At 41.2% G+C, this 19,132-nt stretch overlaps 1 long non-coding RNA gene across 1 annotated transcript in view; it reads left to right on the top strand.

Annotated features, from left to right (window-relative positions):
• Window positions 1-1,968: 1,968 nt before the first annotated feature.
• LOC144089513 (uncharacterized) overlaps window positions 1,969-19,132 on the top strand; it is a 34,413-nt gene continuing 17,249 nt past the window's right edge. Inside the window, exons 1-2 of the long non-coding RNA XR_013305090.1 lie at window positions 1,969-2,123; window positions 18,318-18,409. This is a non-coding gene — a long non-coding RNA (uncharacterized LOC144089513). The remainder of the gene's footprint in view (window positions 2,124-18,317; window positions 18,410-19,132) is intronic.

Below are 19,132 nucleotides of genomic sequence, written 5' to 3'. Positions count from 1 at the left end.
AAAAACTCAACGACAGCAAGTATATAATCCACCATGTCACTAGCGTGCCAAAAAACAAAAAAAAACACTGTTTAAATAACTTTGAAAGCGGAATTGGACCATAACTAACGACGATTAGGTTTTTTTTCAACTCACAGAGGCTACCTCCCTGTCAATTGCCTAATTAATGACAGCTACTTATCTTATTTAGGATAACAGCTTCAAACCTCATCCCATCTTTTTTGATTTTTTTAATCCAAGGGGAGCTTGTTTGATCCCTAAAAAATAGATTTAGGGTGGAGTATTAAATGTTGTCATTTTCTAGGGCCGGGCCCGCCCAATTCAGGCATTTTTCATTACCACTCCATTCAGATGATTCTCCATGTGTGTTTTCTAAAAAGGAGTTTTAATGTAGGCATTAATTTTAATGTCATTGGTCTTTTCATTAATGAAAGGCCATTCACCACTAAAGATACATCAGAGAGGGCTTAAAAACGCATCTCTAAATCAAAACTCTGGTTTTAGAGGTCTCCAAGACCCGGAAAAAAAGACTGGATAGGTGTCCGTGAGGACGGGGGGGGGGGACTTTTCAGTCACAGGGTCTTGGTTTATGTGTTCAATTCCCGACGTTTGATCAATGTCTTGTAATCAACATGCACTGGAAAGTACTTTTTTTCTGTAGATCCCATGGGTCCCTTTTACGTCGTGTGTTCATATTTGATGTACAGTATACTTTAGTGCGTTCATTTTGGCTCACATCGGCTGTTTTTCGGCCAAGTGGGCTCACACGTTTGATTTTTCGGAAAGGGAAACAATCTGCCACGGCGCCCCCTACGTTTTGTTACAATGGCGATGCCGCGCCGCGCCTTTTCGTACGTCGTACACGGCGAGGGCGGGGGGAATTGTATTTTACGGAAACCGTCGGTGTCTTGGAATTTTGTAGTCCACTTTATATAAATTTGAAGTTTTTTCCATTTCTTTTCACGATAAGATTCCTTCTTCACGTTGTCAACTTTTTCCGATGTATTTTCTGAACGGAAAATTGTCTGTTTTTATGAGGACGTGATTTTTAAAGAGGAGGATCACGACTCGGCGATATCGAGGGCATTTTTTTGTTTTTGTTTTTTCTTTGTTTAACATTCCTTGCACAGCTCTTTACAGCGTGTAAAGCAAACCAAAACAAGTCACTGTTTTTAACTTGCCGTGTTACGTTGCCCCTTTTTTTTGTTTTTTTTTACAGACCGGATCAAGTGTAGATGTATTTGTAGAACCCTGGAATATGCCTTTAACTGCTCAGTTTCAAATGAAGTCTTGATTATCACACACTCTCTGTATACCAAGAAAGGAGACCCAGCGAAAATGTAGCAATTTTGTAAACATTGACTGTGTGTTTTCGAGACTCTACTGTGCACTCATTTTGTGTTTATATTTGTATTTTTTTTTGGGTTGTTCTTATATTATGGAAGTAAAGACAATGTGTTATGTAGTGCAATATGCTGTACATATGGAGCTTTGCTCTACAAATCTTTTTCCTGGATTTTTCAGTTGTTTATTGGTACTTTTTTTCAATAAAAGTTTATTGAACATGTCTACTGGAGTTTAGTCTTTCTGTATTTATGGGTATAAAATATTGCCAGCTTCATAAAGTCACATTTTCTTCATTCAAGTACTTGTTAAAGTTTATAATCAAAATATCTCAGATCCAATCATGTGGTCAGAAATCGCAGATCCATCCAATCATGTGGTCAGAAATCGAGCCATACCACTTCCTTTTTGAAGGGTAAAAGATGGAGTTTTAAAAATGTCTTGATCTATTTTTTTACTAATTAAATCATTGGTGTTAATAGATGGCCAATTCATTTTGATTTGGCACGCTTACAATGATCAGATCTATCTAATATAAAAATGCATGTTGTTTTTTGTGTATATTCTTGTTTTTTTTTCCCTTTTTGTGACCTTTCTGTTGACCCATTGGTTTCACCTGTTGCTGGCAGCTGTTTCTGATATCTCGTCAATCCATCCAAACCTCTGGCCAGAAGGGATCTCTATTGTTTTGTTTGTTTTTTTGCTATTTAGTACATCTTAATGTTCATATTCACTTGGAAATAAACCACAAAGACCCCAAAGAAGTGGACATCATCCTGGTAAGAGATTTATTTGACTATATCACAATATATGTCTATATTTTTTGGACTTGTGTGTTTTCCTGCATTTCACTGCATGCCATACCTGTTAAAAATCCTTTAAAAAAATAGGCAGCTTTAGCTTTAGCCTGTCCTCATCGCAACCCTCCTGCTGCGAGGTCATTAATTTATCCGGCGCAGCGGGGCTTCCGAAGCCCCCCAATAACCGTTGCCCGCGACTGGCCCTCCACAGATCCACAAGCAAGTGTTGCATGACAACAGAATGAGAGTTACCTCACAGCGCATTAAGGCACAGGCTGCTGAGCTTATACAGATTTGTTACACCGCAGCGTGGATGCCCTCAAGGCCCGAAAGTGATTGATTGCTCCTGACACACATAAACATGAAACTGCACAGCGTATCACTGGTGAATGTAGACCATAAAAGTATCTATTTGCCACCACAATCAGCTTGGAGTCATAAATATATGTTTCACTAAATCATGAAGATTTTTTTTCAAGTACATACTGTATGTTTATGAACTTGAGTCCAAGGCAGGGGTGTCCAAACTGTAAGTGGTCTAATCTGATATCTTTCAATATAAGACATATAAGATAAAGTCCAGGCAACATTCTGTTACAGTTTTTAGTTTTTATAGTAACTTAATTAGTGCCTTTATATTAGCTCTGTGGGCAAAATTTGCAATATATTGAGATTTATGTATTAAAATTGACAATTTTATTGAATTAATTTTTTTGATTTTAATGAAATTCAATGTGATAAATTGAGCTATGTTGTTATCTACATTTTTTTTCTGTCGCCAATCCAATTTGACTGAGGGCCTTCCCAGTCAAAATGGATTGGACGTCTATCACTGTCAATGGCAGCCAATGAGTACATAAAAAAGATTGTCAATTTGTAAAAACAATGACTGCCTAACCCCAAGAATAAAAACAACTCTGTGCAACGCTATACCGTTTGACAACAAACGTTATCTACAATGAGTAAATGATTACCTCCATTTAAAATGGAGCGTATTTGGATTGGATTGTATAACTTAATTCATCCCGTATTCGGGAAATTTCATTGTCACAGTAGCAAGAGGGTGAGGATGCAGAAATAGGAAAGGCATTTTAGACATAAATAGATAGGTAATAAGTAATTGATCTCAGCACTAACACAGTGTGGCCTGTGGGTGTACTTGTATTATTTTTGTTTAGTTTCCAAGCACGCCGCTGTCTTCCAGTCCATAACCCGGGGCCAGACACGTGGCGCTCGTATTGTCATGCGCGCCAGGTACGGTTTCACGCTTGGCTGATACCTGACACACCTGTTTGGCCGCTCGCGAGGGAAGGAAAACACTCGTCTGCGGGCTTTCAAAGTGGGATGTGCTTTGCGAAGAGAAAAACAGCTTCTTTCCTCATACTGGTCTTAGAGGACACGTCTCCTAATCCCGTTTCGGGTGTGTTAAGTGACGGAACGCGGGGACACGTGTCGTTTCTGCTCAATTTTGTGTGCGTCACAGAGAAAATGTGAGATGGTGTAAAAGACGTTGGCTGTGCGACCGGCTGTATCGCGCAGCCTCGTGGCCCCCGATGGTCTTCTGGTCTGGGCTCGGCTCTTTAATAGGGAGAGATTTGGCTTTCCCGGGGCCAAACAATGGCTCCTCTGTTCCAGTGGACTGGCCTCCTGCTGAAAGAGACACCCATTAGAGAAGCTCTATCTCTGAGGTCGGGCTCAGAGGTCGCACACAAGTGCGGCTCTTGTTTATGTCTGCAAAGTCAATCAAAACACAGCAGCTTAACTCCTACTTGCCCAACTCGGCGCGGCGGCTTTCTGTCCGGCCCGAAGACTAAAGACCGACAAATCCGACCGGGGCTTCGACGAGCTTAAGCGAATGACGATGTTCCGCCAGAGGGTTACGGCAACGTGGCGTTAACGTGTAGTTGCTGAGTTGACACCCTCCATCCTATCAACGCCCCCTTGCAGCCAAAAGAACTTCTCAAGTAGCCCCTAACGCCACGACACAGACGACCCCGGAGTGATCCCTTTCTGACAGTTCACCTATTGAAAATGAGGTCCTTTGAGGAAATTGCATTTTTAAAGCGTAAAGAATTACACTTTTAATTAAGTTCACCCTCCGTGACTACTGAAGGAAGATGAGTCAAAGGGGGGTTTGTCAGAATTCCAGATGTTAGATGTCGCAGTCTGTTATTAGCTCAGGCCGTTAGGCTGGCATCCTCCATCAAGCGGAATCTAACCATCCTTCTATTTTCTCCGTTCTGACGTTTACGCCAACCACTTGAGGAGGACATAGACTAAAAGGATTTCTACGTTCGTATGTTTGGTGGTTTGCTGCCCGGTTTGAAAAAAAAAATGGACGGGATAAAGGAAGCTAATGATGATAATAATTGTTATATCTGTTTGTGTTCTCAGTTGTTCCTTGTTTTTTATTCCAGCATCTGGTTGAACCGGATGGGCGGGGCTATGTAGTGCACCTGTGGTGCTTTAGGTGCACTCGGTATTTAAGGACGGCTGTCACAGTCAGCTGTTGTTAGACTGTTGCCGTGCTTACCGCCGTGTGCGACCTACATTTTCTTAGACTTCTCGTTTGTGTTTTGTTTTTGCGTTTTGACTCGATAGTTTACACACCGACATGGCGTCTTTGTTTATTTGGCGATACCTTGGGGTTGGCTTTTTATGGCCGGTTGTGCCTTGTCCTTAGTTTATTTGCCGATTTACTGAGTTTTTTTGTGCTTAGTTATATGTACTATACTGTTTTCTGGTGTGCTCCCTTTGTGAATGAATTTTACCATGCATATGTTTTCTCTGTGTTGGGATACACTTTTAACTCTTTTCCATTTGACCACAAATTAAACTAATGTGATGGATGGACAATTAGATCTTTAGCTGATAAAATGGCATACATTTTACATGGTAAAAAAAGTCAAATAAACTGACAATGGAATGTCACAAAAAGTACAAATCCTGAAAAAATAGACAATACTCTCTGGAAAGTTTGACCTATCTCATTGTATGAAGGGTCATGATGATTACTGTGCGTTCTGTCATCTAATAGAAAGAGCCTGTTAGTGTTCTGCCTATCTATAGGAGGATTTTCAGTGACGTTGTTGTTTACATTCTCGCTCTGCATCGGGGTAGCATGTAGAGGGAAACCTCATGCAATTTTAACTGGATGTTTTGCACGTTTGGAGGAGAATGTAGCGAGGCAGATGGTTCACTCCTGCCGGGTGTCCGATTTTATTCAAGAAATAGCTGTGGACGATTAGGAGATTAAACTCGGAGTTCTGTCAAATTAGCATACCTGTATAAATACTGTGTATGGGGATTTTCCACTGATGACCAAAGTGCTCATGTGTTAATTTACAGATCTAATTGAGGACTAAACGCGTTTGGCATTTCATAAAATAGTGCTTTTTAGTACCTTTTTCCTGCTTTAAAATGCAAGATACATTTACAGTAGTCTTATCCAGATACATGAGCAATAGATGAGAGATGAGAAATACATTATTTTTTATTGATCGCCCATAGGGGACTTTAGGAATAAGATGGTCAAATATACAAATAGATCTAAAACCATTTGATGACTGTCATTGTATTAAGGATATGTTCTATTTGCGCTCTTCACTATTCCAACTTGATCTATATGTTCTATATGTTGCTTTAAACGGGCTGTGCTCCACTGCTTCTTTTGGTTTGGGGAGGTTGGGCAGTCGCTATGAAGCACTGTGAGTTCCCTTTGTTTACTAAGAGCAGGCCAGCTTTGCTCGCTGCTTTGTTGAGCTGCAGTCACTCGCAGCCTCACAGCTGTGACACACACACACACACATTCACACACACACACACACACACACACACACACACTCACAAAAATCTCTGACTCACAAACTCTTGTATCCTGTGGTCAAGGGGAGGGATTTAAGGCCTCAGCGTAACGCTGGTGAACCTGCTGAACTTGTCTTCGGTCTCCCGCTGGCTATTGTTCACCCCTCAATATTCCAGCTCGATCACATCTCATACCCATACTGAGCCATTTGGAGCCAATTAAGCAATAGTCCGCCTCCACGCAGTGGGCAGCTGTCTCTCCACGCCGAAGAGAAAGAAAATCAGGCACTTGGCGCGTCGCTGAGAAAGACACGAGCCCGGCCTAATTATCAGGGAGATGTCACTCAGTCCACGCTACATAAACAAGCGGACTCATTGTTGAGAACTAATTGGCAGGAAAGAAAAAAAGAGAAGAGATTCCTGTAGTGGAGATTAAAAAAGAAATAGGCAGAAGCTCATGTGCTTTGCTGAAGACACATGACACGGGGCCCGAGGTGTGTAGTAATGAGAGACGAGCTCACTTCACGCCCGCTCTCTAGAGGCGTCGTCCTAGCGGCGGCAACTGGCCGAGCGGGACGCCGCCTGTCAGGTTAGCGCCTCACCTTGATAACGGCAGAATGGGATGACGACGACGACGATGATGATGAGGAGCAAAACAACAGGGGTGGGGCGCTTGGACAATTATGCTCGTTCGTTCGTGTGTGCACGTCTCACGCAACGGTCCTCCTCCGAAACAGTAACAACTGGAAAAACATTGGGTAGAGTGTTGGACGTTGAGGGTTTCTTTTTTCCGAGCTCATGTTTCACAACAGAAGACCTGGTCCTCCCTCATTTTCCCTCCCTTTTTCTCTCTCTCCTGAGTTTTTCCTTCCATCCCCCAATTTTGGGTCACTCCAAACCACTCTTTTTCTTCCCGACTTGCCCACTATCTGTATGTCGATCGAATACAAAAACACGAAGCAAAGTCCCCCCCCTCCCCGTCATCCTTACGTAAATGCCCCCAAACCGACCGCCCCCCTCCCCCAGGGCTGTTGTTGCTGACTGACAGTGGTGATTTACTCCGACTTTGGCGGGCAGCCAGCTCATCTCAAACAATTGCTCATGCAACTGGGCCTGAGGACTCAAGTTTGCATGGCAGTAAACAAAGTCCTGGTTTGCCTCCCTTTTCTCCCCCAGGCAAGACTCAACTTTTTTTTTTGTTCTCCCTTTCAGGTTTTACTGCTACTAAATGTTTTGAAACTCCTTGAAGTGCGGGTGTCAAAGTCAAATTCACGCTGGGCAAAGTTTCAAAAACTGCCACAACAAAAATGCCCCCCCAAAAAAACACGATTACAAATAGGTACAACACAAATACAAATAGCCACAACACAAACCTCGATGGCCACAACACAAATGCAAAAAGTGACAGTACCGATGCAAACATACGACCTGTAGATGGACTATACCGCACACTGTAAGGAAGTGTATAGGGAGTTGAACGTATGTATATTATGTTGAATTGTTTCAATTTATTTTTGAGTGTAATTAAATGAAACGTCTGCAAAGTTGGAACACGTAAGTTACAAAAGTTTGCTCACAAATTGACACTTTGGTATACTACATATATTTTTTATGCAGTAGCATCAGGACGGTAGTTGTAGTCTTAATGTTTATTTCTGTGGAATTTAGTCCACTTCAGGATTCATGAATTTATGCGGTGGCTTTTGCATTCTTGTTGTGGCTTTTTGCATTTGTGTTGTGGGCAATTGGTGTTTATGTTGTGGCTATTTGCATTCATGCTTTTCTTTTTTCGAAGCGTGTTGAATTGATGTTGGTGTTGTGACCGTTTGTATTCGTGCTTTCATCTTTTTGCACAGCGTTTGAACTCTGGACTGACACCGTCGTTGAATCACATCAATTAGGAAAAATTGTGTGCAGTACCTGAAGGCGGCGAGCAAAAATGACACTTATTCGCTCTGAAATATGCTAATGAGGAACAACATGATGGCATTGTCAAGGCCTCTCTAATAGGATAGCGCAAACAAAACATCCGAGCAAAGAAATTAACATTTTTTTTTCCAAGAATACCAAACATGTAAACATCTTATTGTAACTTTTTCCACAATGACACTTCCTACTTTCCTTTGTTGAAAAGATGGTGTAGTGGTTGACTTGCCTGACTTCAGTGGGGGCTTGATGCCTGCAGGTGGGGTTATGATTGTGAGTGCGAATGGTTGTTTCTCTCTCTGTTTGCCCTTTGGCGACCAGTCTTGGGTGTAGTGTGCAAATCGCCTAAAGTCAGGTAGGATAGGTTCCAGCAACCCCCACGGCCCTTACGCGCTACAACGTGTCAAAGTGGCGGCCCGGGGGCCAAACCTGGACTGCCACATCATTTTGTGTGGCCCGGGAAAGTAAATCATGTGTGCCGACTTTCTGTTTTAGGATCAAATTAAAGTATTTAAGTATAGATGTATATTAAATTTCCTGATTTTCCCCCTTTTAAATTTATAATTGTAATTTTTTAATCATTTTTTTTCTGTGTTTTTAGTTCAAAAATCATTTTGTAAAATCTAAAGATACATGAAAAAGCTAAAATAAACATTGTTTTAGATCTATAAAAAACTGAATATTCAGGGCTTTTAATCTAGTTCTTTTAACCATTTATATATAAAAAATCTAGTTATTATATCTAAAATGATCCGTCCCACATGAAATCGAGTTGACGTTAACGTGGCCCGCGAACCAACCCGAGTCTGACACCCTTGCGCTACATAGATGAATGAATAATTTTCCTCTTTTGCAGTTATCAGGTTATTTTTGCCATTTTTATCCACCCGTTGAACAAAAAAAAAACAGAAAGGAAACTCAAAGAAAGATGTTTTTGATGCCTCAATTTATGCAGAACTCCCACGAGATTGACAAGTATTCGGCTTTCCATTATTATTCTTTTCGTCAAGTTTTATGTCTTTCCCAGAACCTGCCAAACTAGCCCGTGATTATTATTTTCTTTTTAACACACAGTCCAGCTATCAATATAGCTGCATAATAAGCTTGCTAATGCTTTTTCCCAAAGGACTAAGAATAAACTCCTGAACCCGCTCTTCTCAATAAGAGAGAAGTAGACATCTGGAATCGGGAGCCACCGGGGACTACGGCTCTGATATCTAAACACATTTCAGTCGTCACATTTTTGGCTATTCGTCATTAACCTAAAGTCCCCTCCGTCCCACTGCGGAACGACAAACTAGCCGTCGAAAATCAACAAAACAACAGAGAGACAAAGTCTCGGTAACCACCACTGGATTAGAACGGTATTCGTTAAGAAGGTTGAATGATGAAGAACTTGAATGAAATTGCATACTTTTGGTATCTTTTGTTGTTTTGGTGCGGCGGTGCTATTAAAAGTGGATGATTCTGACAGACAGTCCCGGCAGAATAGTGTCAGGAAAAGAGCGGTGATGCAAAACAAGATGAAGCATTCCAACGAGCACATTTGCTCATGAATAATTCCCTTCCAAGGCAGATGAATTCATTTCAGATGCAGACTGAGAAGATGAGTGTAGCCTGGAAAACAAGTTAATAGGCGTAATGTGCTATTGTGTGCTACAAGTGCTTTTGACAAGTCCAAGCCGCCAGTCCAAATCACTTTAACAGAAAGTGTCGACATCCAGATACCGGAGTCGTTGGGACTTATTTGTCTGTTAAATAAGTAATGGCTGTCAGAGAGGTTCGAGCTAGAGTACTGTTATGGCTTCAGGAGGTGACCTTAATTCCATGACATTTTACTCCGTGCTCCATGTAGCTATGTCCCTTTGCAATGTAACTCTCTGTGATTTGTTTGAGTTGACCCCATGAACTATGTCACCAGCTATAGGACATTAAAGGAAGATGGAAAAGGTAGTCCTTGTACAAAAGTTCACTCAAACATGCAACTTTCTTTTCTTTATATAATTGTGTATGTGTATGTGTGTATACGTATATGTATGTGTGTATATGTGTGTGTGTATATATGTATGTGTATAGATGTGTGTATATATGTATGTGTATAGATGTGTATATATATGTATGTGTGTAAATGTGTATATGTGTGTGTATATATGTATGTGTAGTATATGTGTATATATATGTATATATCTGTATATATGTGTATATGTGTATATATCTGTGTATATGTGTATATATGCGTATATATATCTGTATGTGTATATATCTGTATATATATGCGTATATATCTGTGTATATATATGCATATATATGTGTATATATATGCATATATATGTGTATATATATGCATATATATGTGTATATATATGCATATATATATATATATGCATATATATGTATGCATATATATATATGCATATATATGTATGCATATATATATATATGCATATATACGTGTGTATATATATATGCATATATATGCATATATACGGTATAAACATGCATATATATGTGTATATATATGCATATATGTGTATATCTGTATATATGTGTATATATATATGTATGTTTGGGTGTGTGTGTGGTAGTTGGTAAAGAAGAAGGAATTTGATAATATTCATTAAAAAAACATTAATAACAGTAGATGTCCACCCCATTCCGACTGGGAAAGACGAGAAGCAATCAGTCGACCAAGTTTTTTTTTTAGGGTTATTCTAGACGTTTTGCAGAACCGATCGAGAAAATTGGGCCCAATCACGTCATTTTCATAAGGATGGAATTAGATAAAAAGATGGGCTGATGTGAAAAGTGAGTTAAAGTGAACTTTTGCCACCCTACGCAAACGCCGTGCATGCGACGCGGAAAGCCTCACGTGACTGCGGCTGCGTGCTGTCACCATGTTGTGGTAGGGTGAAATGCGGTGAGGTAAAGTCGGGCCCGGCCGGCGAGGGCGACTACGACGCTGGAGCGAGACGGCGGCGGGCCTTGTGGTCCGCACAGACGACACGCGGCCACCAGAATCCACCGCATGGGGCGAAAGCAGGCATAGGTCCTCAGCTGTCTGACCACGGCAAAAGCCACCACCGTACTGTGTTATTACTTCATCTCACTGAGCATTTGAATCGGCCCCGTCAAAATGGATTGGACGTCTAGTGCCGCCAATGGCACTAAAAAATGAGCATCCACAGCCAGTTTAAGTGAATTGGACATCCATCATTGTCAATAGCAGGCAATGAGTTCATTTTCCATTCTATTTAGGGTACTTACAGGTCACTTTTGGTCAATTTTGGTTCATTTTCTACTGATTTTGAGTGACTTTCCCGGATGCTTCTTGTTTATTTGTCGCTTTCTGCTGATTTTGGGCCATTTCCAAGAGACTTTCTCTTGGTTTTGTGGCTTTTTAAGGATGCTTTTTAACTTATCGGCTACTATTGAAGGCACTGCTTTGATGGCCGATGAACAAATGTGATTGCGGATAGAAAATTGAGCAAAGTGCAGTAGTGATCACACAACTCAAACTTCTGAAAGCATTTATTTACGTACGTACAGTATGAATGAGCAACAAAGTCAGGCAGCACAGCCCGATCAGAACCCCAGCGGGCCCCTTCTGGCCCACGAGCCGCATGTTAGACACCACCGTTTAACAGGAATTCAACTTGTTTTGCCCCCGATACTGTTTTTCTGGTGAAAACACCGTGAAGATTACAGGGAGGTAAATACCAGCTGGTGATAGGAGTCGCGATGCCATTGTTTTTTGGCACACCCTGATTTGAGACGCTCGTCTGTATTTGACAAGATCACAGTGCGTTTGATATATACTACGAAGTTGGAGCATACTTGAAAACAATGTTGGCTTTTTATCATCATCCTCCCTGTCTGCTGTTATCTTACCTCCAGCATGTCCCCTTAATGCGTTTACTCTGGAAATCAAGAAGATTAACAGCATTAGGCTTAAAAATCCAGTCACGGGCGTGTTAAAAATTGAGGCTGGGGATTGTAAACTGCAGCCAGCGTCTCCCTGCTGGGCTCCAACATGGGAGCGCTGCTCTAATCTGGTTACACGTGGCGGGATTTCACACTGGGCCAAATGACATCATCCTTGCACGGAAAAGTCAACAAAAAACAAACAAATGAAACAACAAGGACGTTAAAAAAATAAAAAATGAAAAGGCGTCATGCTTTGCCATGCGCGATGGTAGTATTGGATAACAACATAAAACCTGGGAATACAAATGTACTCAATGTAAGTGTCGTTTTTATCCCAACAGTCTGCCATCCCAACTACCAGAAGCTAGTTTTGTTCTCCAGTATGTAAAGATTTCTAGTTTTCATATGGATGAAAATCTGTGATCATTTCTGGACGTCCTTTGACTAGTTACCTGCTTGATTACATGACAACGCTTGTGTCATTTATCCTCATTGAAACATGCTTTTCTCTCCTAAACTCATTGGCCCTAAAGGCGGTTCCAGCCCAGTAAATCGAGGGCACCCGAGGGAAGAATGGCGACTGCTCTCATGGGCTATCCCACAATGCTGACTCCTACAATGCCTTTAGCTGGCATACAGATTTCAGTAATTAGACTGTGACTGCTGCTGGCAGGGGGGCCGGGGTCACAAACGCACATGCACACACATGAACACACTCCAACTCCTCCTATCACCCCCAAACCTCCCCCAGTCCTCCCGCCCGCCTTCCCTATTCTCCCATGTCGTGTTTTTATGAGCCTGAGTCAGGGTGCCGGGGTTGCTCAGGTCTGTTTACTAGTCGTGGGGTAGTTTGAGTTTTAATGGGGGGCTGGGCAATTACAATAGTGGGGGTGAAAACAAACAGAGGACGGAGCAAAATGGGAGTCGCTTTGCCACGGTCACACGGCAGAGAGCTATTTATTCTTTTTTTGCTTTAATGGGAATGTTGCGTGGCTTTTCTTTAGGGTGTTTAGAGTTTTGAGAAGCAGCAGAGAACAATTAGAGAACTGAGCGTTAAATCTGCCGAATGAAAAGTGGGACATTTACATGGGTTTGTCTTTGTGAATAATAATCAGGGTGTATTTTTAGCTTGTTTTTTTTCTCCCCTCAAAGACTAAAAACAGACCAGAGAGCAAAGTGGTAGGGAAGAGCTCCCCACGTTAGTCAAACAACTCTACCGCCTTGAACTCGGACTGAACCGTCCCGTTGCGCTGAGGTTTTATGAACCGCGTATCATGGTCGGTCATCCCAAACCGGCGCTGGTTGGCAGTGCGGCGTCAAGCGGTTCGCGACGTGAGACAACGTATCCCCACGCGAGCTTCAACTCTTGAACTTTCCAAGTGTGCAATTGCGTTCTTTATCACATGCACATAGATAAATGTATTTCAACGTTGTAACAATTAAATTTCATGGCTCATAAATGCCTGTCATGGTGGCTGATGTGCTGAAAACGAGGGAAGCGAGTCTAAGCATCGTCTCCAAGTGTGGAGACATGTTTTCCACGGGGGAGGGGAAGCCGAACGTCCTTTTTTCTCTCACGCACACTTGAGATTAGAACGTTCGCAATCACAATCAAAAGCACCATCGGTGCCTACGCACCAGCGCCCCGCCCCCCTACGTCTAAACAAGCCCCAGGTCATCTGCCTGGTCAAGGGATTGGACTCGTTTACAATTGGTAGTTAGTAGGAAAATAGGCATCAAGACTATATGAATCACGTTTGCAGTGAGAAAGAAAGTCTTTGTTAGGTTGGACCACTGCCTGAAAAATCTGAATACCAAACTGCCCACCAGACGGAATACAAACGACCATTGTGAGGATAAGCGGAACGGAAAATAAATGAATGAAAATATGGCATGAGTCCTGCTCACTGGTCAGCCAATGAGTTAATAAGAAATCGCAAAATACCCCCAAAATCAACGGGAAGTAACACGGAAACGAGTAATAACCTGAAAAGTCTAAAATAAATGGGAAATTTTCCAAAATTTACCAGAAGTGACCTGCAAGTACCCCAAAATGGAAGTGAAAAAAAGAAGTGTGCTCATTGCCTGCTATTGACAACGATAGATATTTTTTAAATCGATGTATTTATGGGAACCAAAATGGTACCCAAATTTGACAGTTTCCTACAAGGTTCCATAATCCTGGAGATGGGCTGTTCAAGTGTTTACCCCAGTGGTCCCCAAACTATTCCAGAAAGACCCGCAGTGGGTGCAGGTTTTCGTTCCAACCGGTAAGAGGAAACCTTTCCACCAATCTGGTATCCTAGAAGTGCAATCAGTGGATTGCAGTCAGGTGCTTCTTTTTTTCAGCAGAAACCTCATTGGTTAAACTGTTTGTGTTGGATCGGTTGGAACAAAAACCTGCACCCACAACGGCCCTCCAGGACCGCTTTGGAGACCTCTGGTTTACCCCCATCTAGTGTTAAAGCAGATAAATACAACTGAATGTAGACTGCATTTCAGATTCTTTTGCGGGCCAATAAAAGCAGGCCGTAGTTTCGACCCTCTTGCAGCTCAATTGCATTTGCTGATAAGTAACCATTTTGCAGATAGTGTCCGTCCGTAATCAGCCGTAATCACATTATCTGCTGCTCTTATTTATCTCTCGCAACAGATCGTTTGACTCACTGGCTAATGCTAGTTAATCTTTGTGCCGCTATTTACTATTGCGTCTTTAAATCGATGTCATGCAGCGTCTTACAATCAGCAGAACTGCAGCAGCTGGCTCTGCGAGTGGGCGTATTTGGCTGTTTTTGTCCTCCTCCACAACTCGTCTCACGTGGTTCTCCTCGCCCGAAACCTCCTGGCTCTGAATTGGGCGATGAGGTCGGAGTTTGTCCCAAAGCGCACGCCAATTCCCCGCAGTCGCGCAGCCGTCTCATGCTCGCGTTGCGTGGAAAGACAAGGAGCCTTGTGTTTAGTTTAATTGGTGATCTTTGGGAAGGGCAAAAAAAAAAAGGTGCGTTACAATGATGTTTAATGCTGAACACCAACTGTGACCATGTAGACAAACTTTCCTACACACGCTGCGGATAAACATGTTATGGACGGTCTAAAACCTGATTAGTTGCCATGATGTTCGTTTGATTTACCCACATTAGGGAGGCTGTTTATTGAAAGTGTAGTAATGTCTTAGGTCCGATTATGTGATCATGAAATCTCCTTTTCAGTGGAATGGAATTGGGCAAAGTTTTTTTAATTTTATTTTTTAAGTATATATTTTTATATTAGCTGTTTCTGGCAGTGATGTGACATGATGACTCAATCCCAGTCTTTACAATTAGAACGGATTTGATATTTCTATAATGGTGGTTAAGGCTTGTAAACAACAAAATAAGGCTGAGGGGTATTCCAGAAAATACATATATAAATACAGAACTCTATATTATTATTTACACTTGCAAAACAAACTTTTCAGAACAAAAAGTAAAACAAAAAATATCCAAATCACGCTAGATCAGGGGCGTTAACGTCAACTCGATTTCATGTGGGCCGGATCATTTTAGATATAATATTTAGATTTTTTTTAATAAATGGATTAAAAGAACTGGATTAAAATCCCTGAATATTCCGTTTTTTATAGATCTAAAACAATGTTTATTTTAGCTTTTTTTTTTTAAATATATTTTTAGATTTTACATAATGATTTTTGAACTAAAAACACAGAAAAAAATGATTTAAAAAATACAATTATTGATTTAAAAGGGAAAAAATCAGGAAATTTAATATACATCTATACTCTTCATTTTAATTTGATCCTAAAACAGAAAGTCGGCACTCATGATTTACTTTCCCGGGCCACACAAAATGAGGCGGCGGCGCAGATTTGGCCCCCGGGCCGCCACTTTGACACATGCGCTAGATCAAGTTATCACATTGCATGACTTTTTATATATACTTAAATAATCCAGATGTGTAGTGCAAAAAATACATATACTGTACATTTTATATTTTGTATTAATATTTGCAATACTGAAACAAACTTTGCAGGTAAAAGAGAGCATTAAAGTCAAGAAAATCCGCTCCAATTTCCCCATTTGATTATTTAGTTTGTGTTTATCTTTGAGAAGCCATTATTTAAATATGGGACTAGACTGGCATGCAAAAATACGCCATCGGGACATCTGTAGAGTGGACGTCTGTTTGGAAAAGTGTTGACGCCCGAGGGATAAACTTCTCCACGTTATCAATAAAGGGTTAATGATTTGACCTTTGGGGACTGCGTGGCTAAATCGCGCTTGGAAATCCCCTGCGGAGAGTTGCGCTTCGTCTGCCAGACTTGCACTCGTGCCCTTCCCCCATTAACTTTCATTCAACCTCAAGCTATCCACGAAGCACCCCTGGTATCACGTGTAGTGTTACAAATCTTTAAACTGGCCGGTCCTTAAACTGACCTCAATCTGCCAATGTCCTCCGGCCTGCATTTTTCAATGCGCCACCCATACAGTAGTTCAATCAAGTATAGAATATTTGCACATGACTGGAGTGAAGGCATTGTTAAACAGCGACTGTAGTTTTGAAGAGTTGCAATTTTCCCCTTTTAACACATTGGCATGACGACTATAGACGTTAAATTCCGTCTTCGAGCGAGAGGCGTCCGATCCATTTTGACTGGGAAGATGGAACCAGTCAAAATGAAATGGACTATATCGAACTTGTCTAAACAACATTAAGCCATTGAAACAGTGTAAGATTTCTTCATGTTTTTGTTTCAGTGGTGTACCTGGTAAAATGCCAAAGTTACAGCGTGATCACAATTAAAAATTGAATTGAATTGAATTGAAAAACAACTATTTTTTAGAGCAACTTGTGGTGGTAATTACTGAACTAACATTAAACCATTGGAACTGTTGAGCCTAAATGTAATCTCCAAGTAATTTTGGAACAGTAGTGCACAAACGGTGTGTAAAAAGGCCTTAAAACTGTAGCTTGCATACTATAATATGCTCAATTTGGCTCTTGTCCAACAGAGGGCGTAGAATTTTTTTTCAAATTTAACTTGACACCTTGTGATAATGATGTGCACGCGCCAGGAGCGGAGCTTAGGGGGTGCCGGGGGTGCAGCTGCACCTGGGCCCCGGGTCTAGGGGGGCCTTGGTAGGAGAGGGGAGAGCTTTTTCGCATTGCGCTAGGCTTTATAATAATATGGCAGGCTATACCCGCTAGCACCCTCTGGCTTTAATAATTCTAAGTTAGCTTCCCTGGCAAAGTGAATTAGTGTAAGCACTTGATCACACAACTCACAAACATCTGGTTCTGTACACGAGTGGACCATTTCTGGACCACGGGCCGCAGATTTAACACCACTGATTTACAGGTATTGACTGCTGACATGACATTTGTTTTTTTCCTTTCCCTCCCACTCGTAATTTCTGAATCATTTCCTTATGAAAATGAAAATAAGCCCAATAAGCGTCATCCAATCTCACACGTTGGAGTTAATCTAAACAAGCTGATGTCCTCCCAGCCAGGAAGCCAGCAGACACTCCGTTCTGCGCTAATCACACCACCGGGATAATTGCACTCTATAAAACACTAACTCCATGTTTATGTCGATCCCGGAAGGAAGTCATTAATGGCTTCTTAATTAAAGGTAATAATGTTTTCTGTTGCCTTTTGGGATGGGGCTATCGGCAGTTGATCTCTGGCAGCTCAATGAGGAAACTCTATCGCTCACTTGAGTTGTTTTTACAGCTACACGCCAGATTCAGTTGCAGCCTCACCTCTTGTCTTGATCCTGACAGCGTAGGAAATAAGATGGTGGCTTTAGTTGGCTTTGTGAGTATACGCCATGTTTTCGTTTGTGCGTGCTCGTCTTACTTAATCGTTTCTGCGACCATAAACCGTACGCAGCCCCAATATATATATATATATATACCCTTCCATGTGTACGATTATGGAAATTGGATCTTGTTGGAGGTATTTTTCATCATACAATATAATTGTTTTTCACAACAAAACATTAAATCAATTGGAATGCACTTGTTGACAAATCAAGGCTAAAAGTATTTTAAGATGGAAAATGGAAAAGAATGCAAAAATTACTTTTAGATCTGAACATTTAAGGATTGATCTTTATTTTTTTTCAATTTCAGAATATTTTTTTCTTTTCTTTCCTTTTTGTTCAAAGTTTCAGGAAAAACTGATGAAAAATGATTAAGACTCCATATTTTCTCTTTTTTTTTTACTTGATACTGTCATTTTTCATTGGTTGTCTGTTTTCACCTGTTGTTTCATCCCTTGTGCGTCTCAGCCAATCCGCTGCCTCGTGTCACCCACCTGTTTCCTATGTCTTGTTAACCCATCCAAGTGTATTGAAGTTCCCTTTTTTGTATTTTTTTTCCAGTTCTGGTTGGTGTGAATACTGCCATGACCTTTCCAAACCCTGTCATTGTTTTCCAAGTTTTGTCTTGTCTATGTTTTGATTTGCACTTTGTTTTTGGTCAGGTTAATTCAACCTTTTTTGATTTCCCATTGCAGAACTGCAAAAATCAAAACAACAACGCGAACGTGGTGAATCCTGGCAATGGCGTCTTCATATTCTGAGTAGCCTTCCCTTCAGAGCCACACAGGTAAGAAAGTTTCAAATCTGTGATTGTGGGTTTTCAAGGTCAATCAAAAATAGCTTCCTGAGATATTGCAGCGTATAAATTCTTTTTTGTATCACATTTTGTATCCGAAACAGAAATATTTTCTATGGGCGAAGCGTTTGCTCGCTTTTCCAGACCGTTCTTTCACTTTTAGATGAACAAACAAAAATTGCGCAAGTAAAACGTTGACCCATTAACTGAAAAGAAGAGAAATTGGCAAGACAATTGTTGGAACAAGTGATTAAGCCTGGCGAGCATTTTCAAATGAGTGGCTTTAAGCGCCACGGCAGGAAAAACAAGCTGGCAGGGTTAGGCCAACAGTCGTAGACCGAGCGGAGCTCCAGTGGCGCGCAAAGAATAACACTGGGTCAGAGAGTGAGAAGGAGTGCATGCTGATATGAGTAATGGCAAACAGCTGCTCCGTTTGTCAGCTAAAAATACACACGCACTAACATACCCGCACACACACCCACATGCATACACGCATCTGACAGGTGCGTGCATGTGTCAGTGGTAAACTACAGTATGCAGTAAGGGTCAGTTTAATAGATGAAAGTCTAGATTGCCTTAACCAGGCACTGAAAAGGCATTTGCTATTAAATTCTCTTGTGTTTTTAATATGTGAACAGATGCTATGTGTTAAAAATAGCGATGAATGGACAAACTGTTTATAATTTGAGAATATATTTTGAACCGATTAACTTT

Source organism: Stigmatopora argus, chromosome 15, assembly GCF_051989625.1.
Source record: "Stigmatopora argus isolate UIUO_Sarg chromosome 15, RoL_Sarg_1.0, whole genome shotgun sequence".
Lineage (NCBI taxonomy): Eukaryota > Metazoa > Chordata > Actinopteri > Syngnathiformes > Syngnathidae > Stigmatopora > Stigmatopora argus.
Note: the sequence above shows the minus strand (reverse complement) of the source record. Positions and strands in the feature narration are given on the sequence as shown.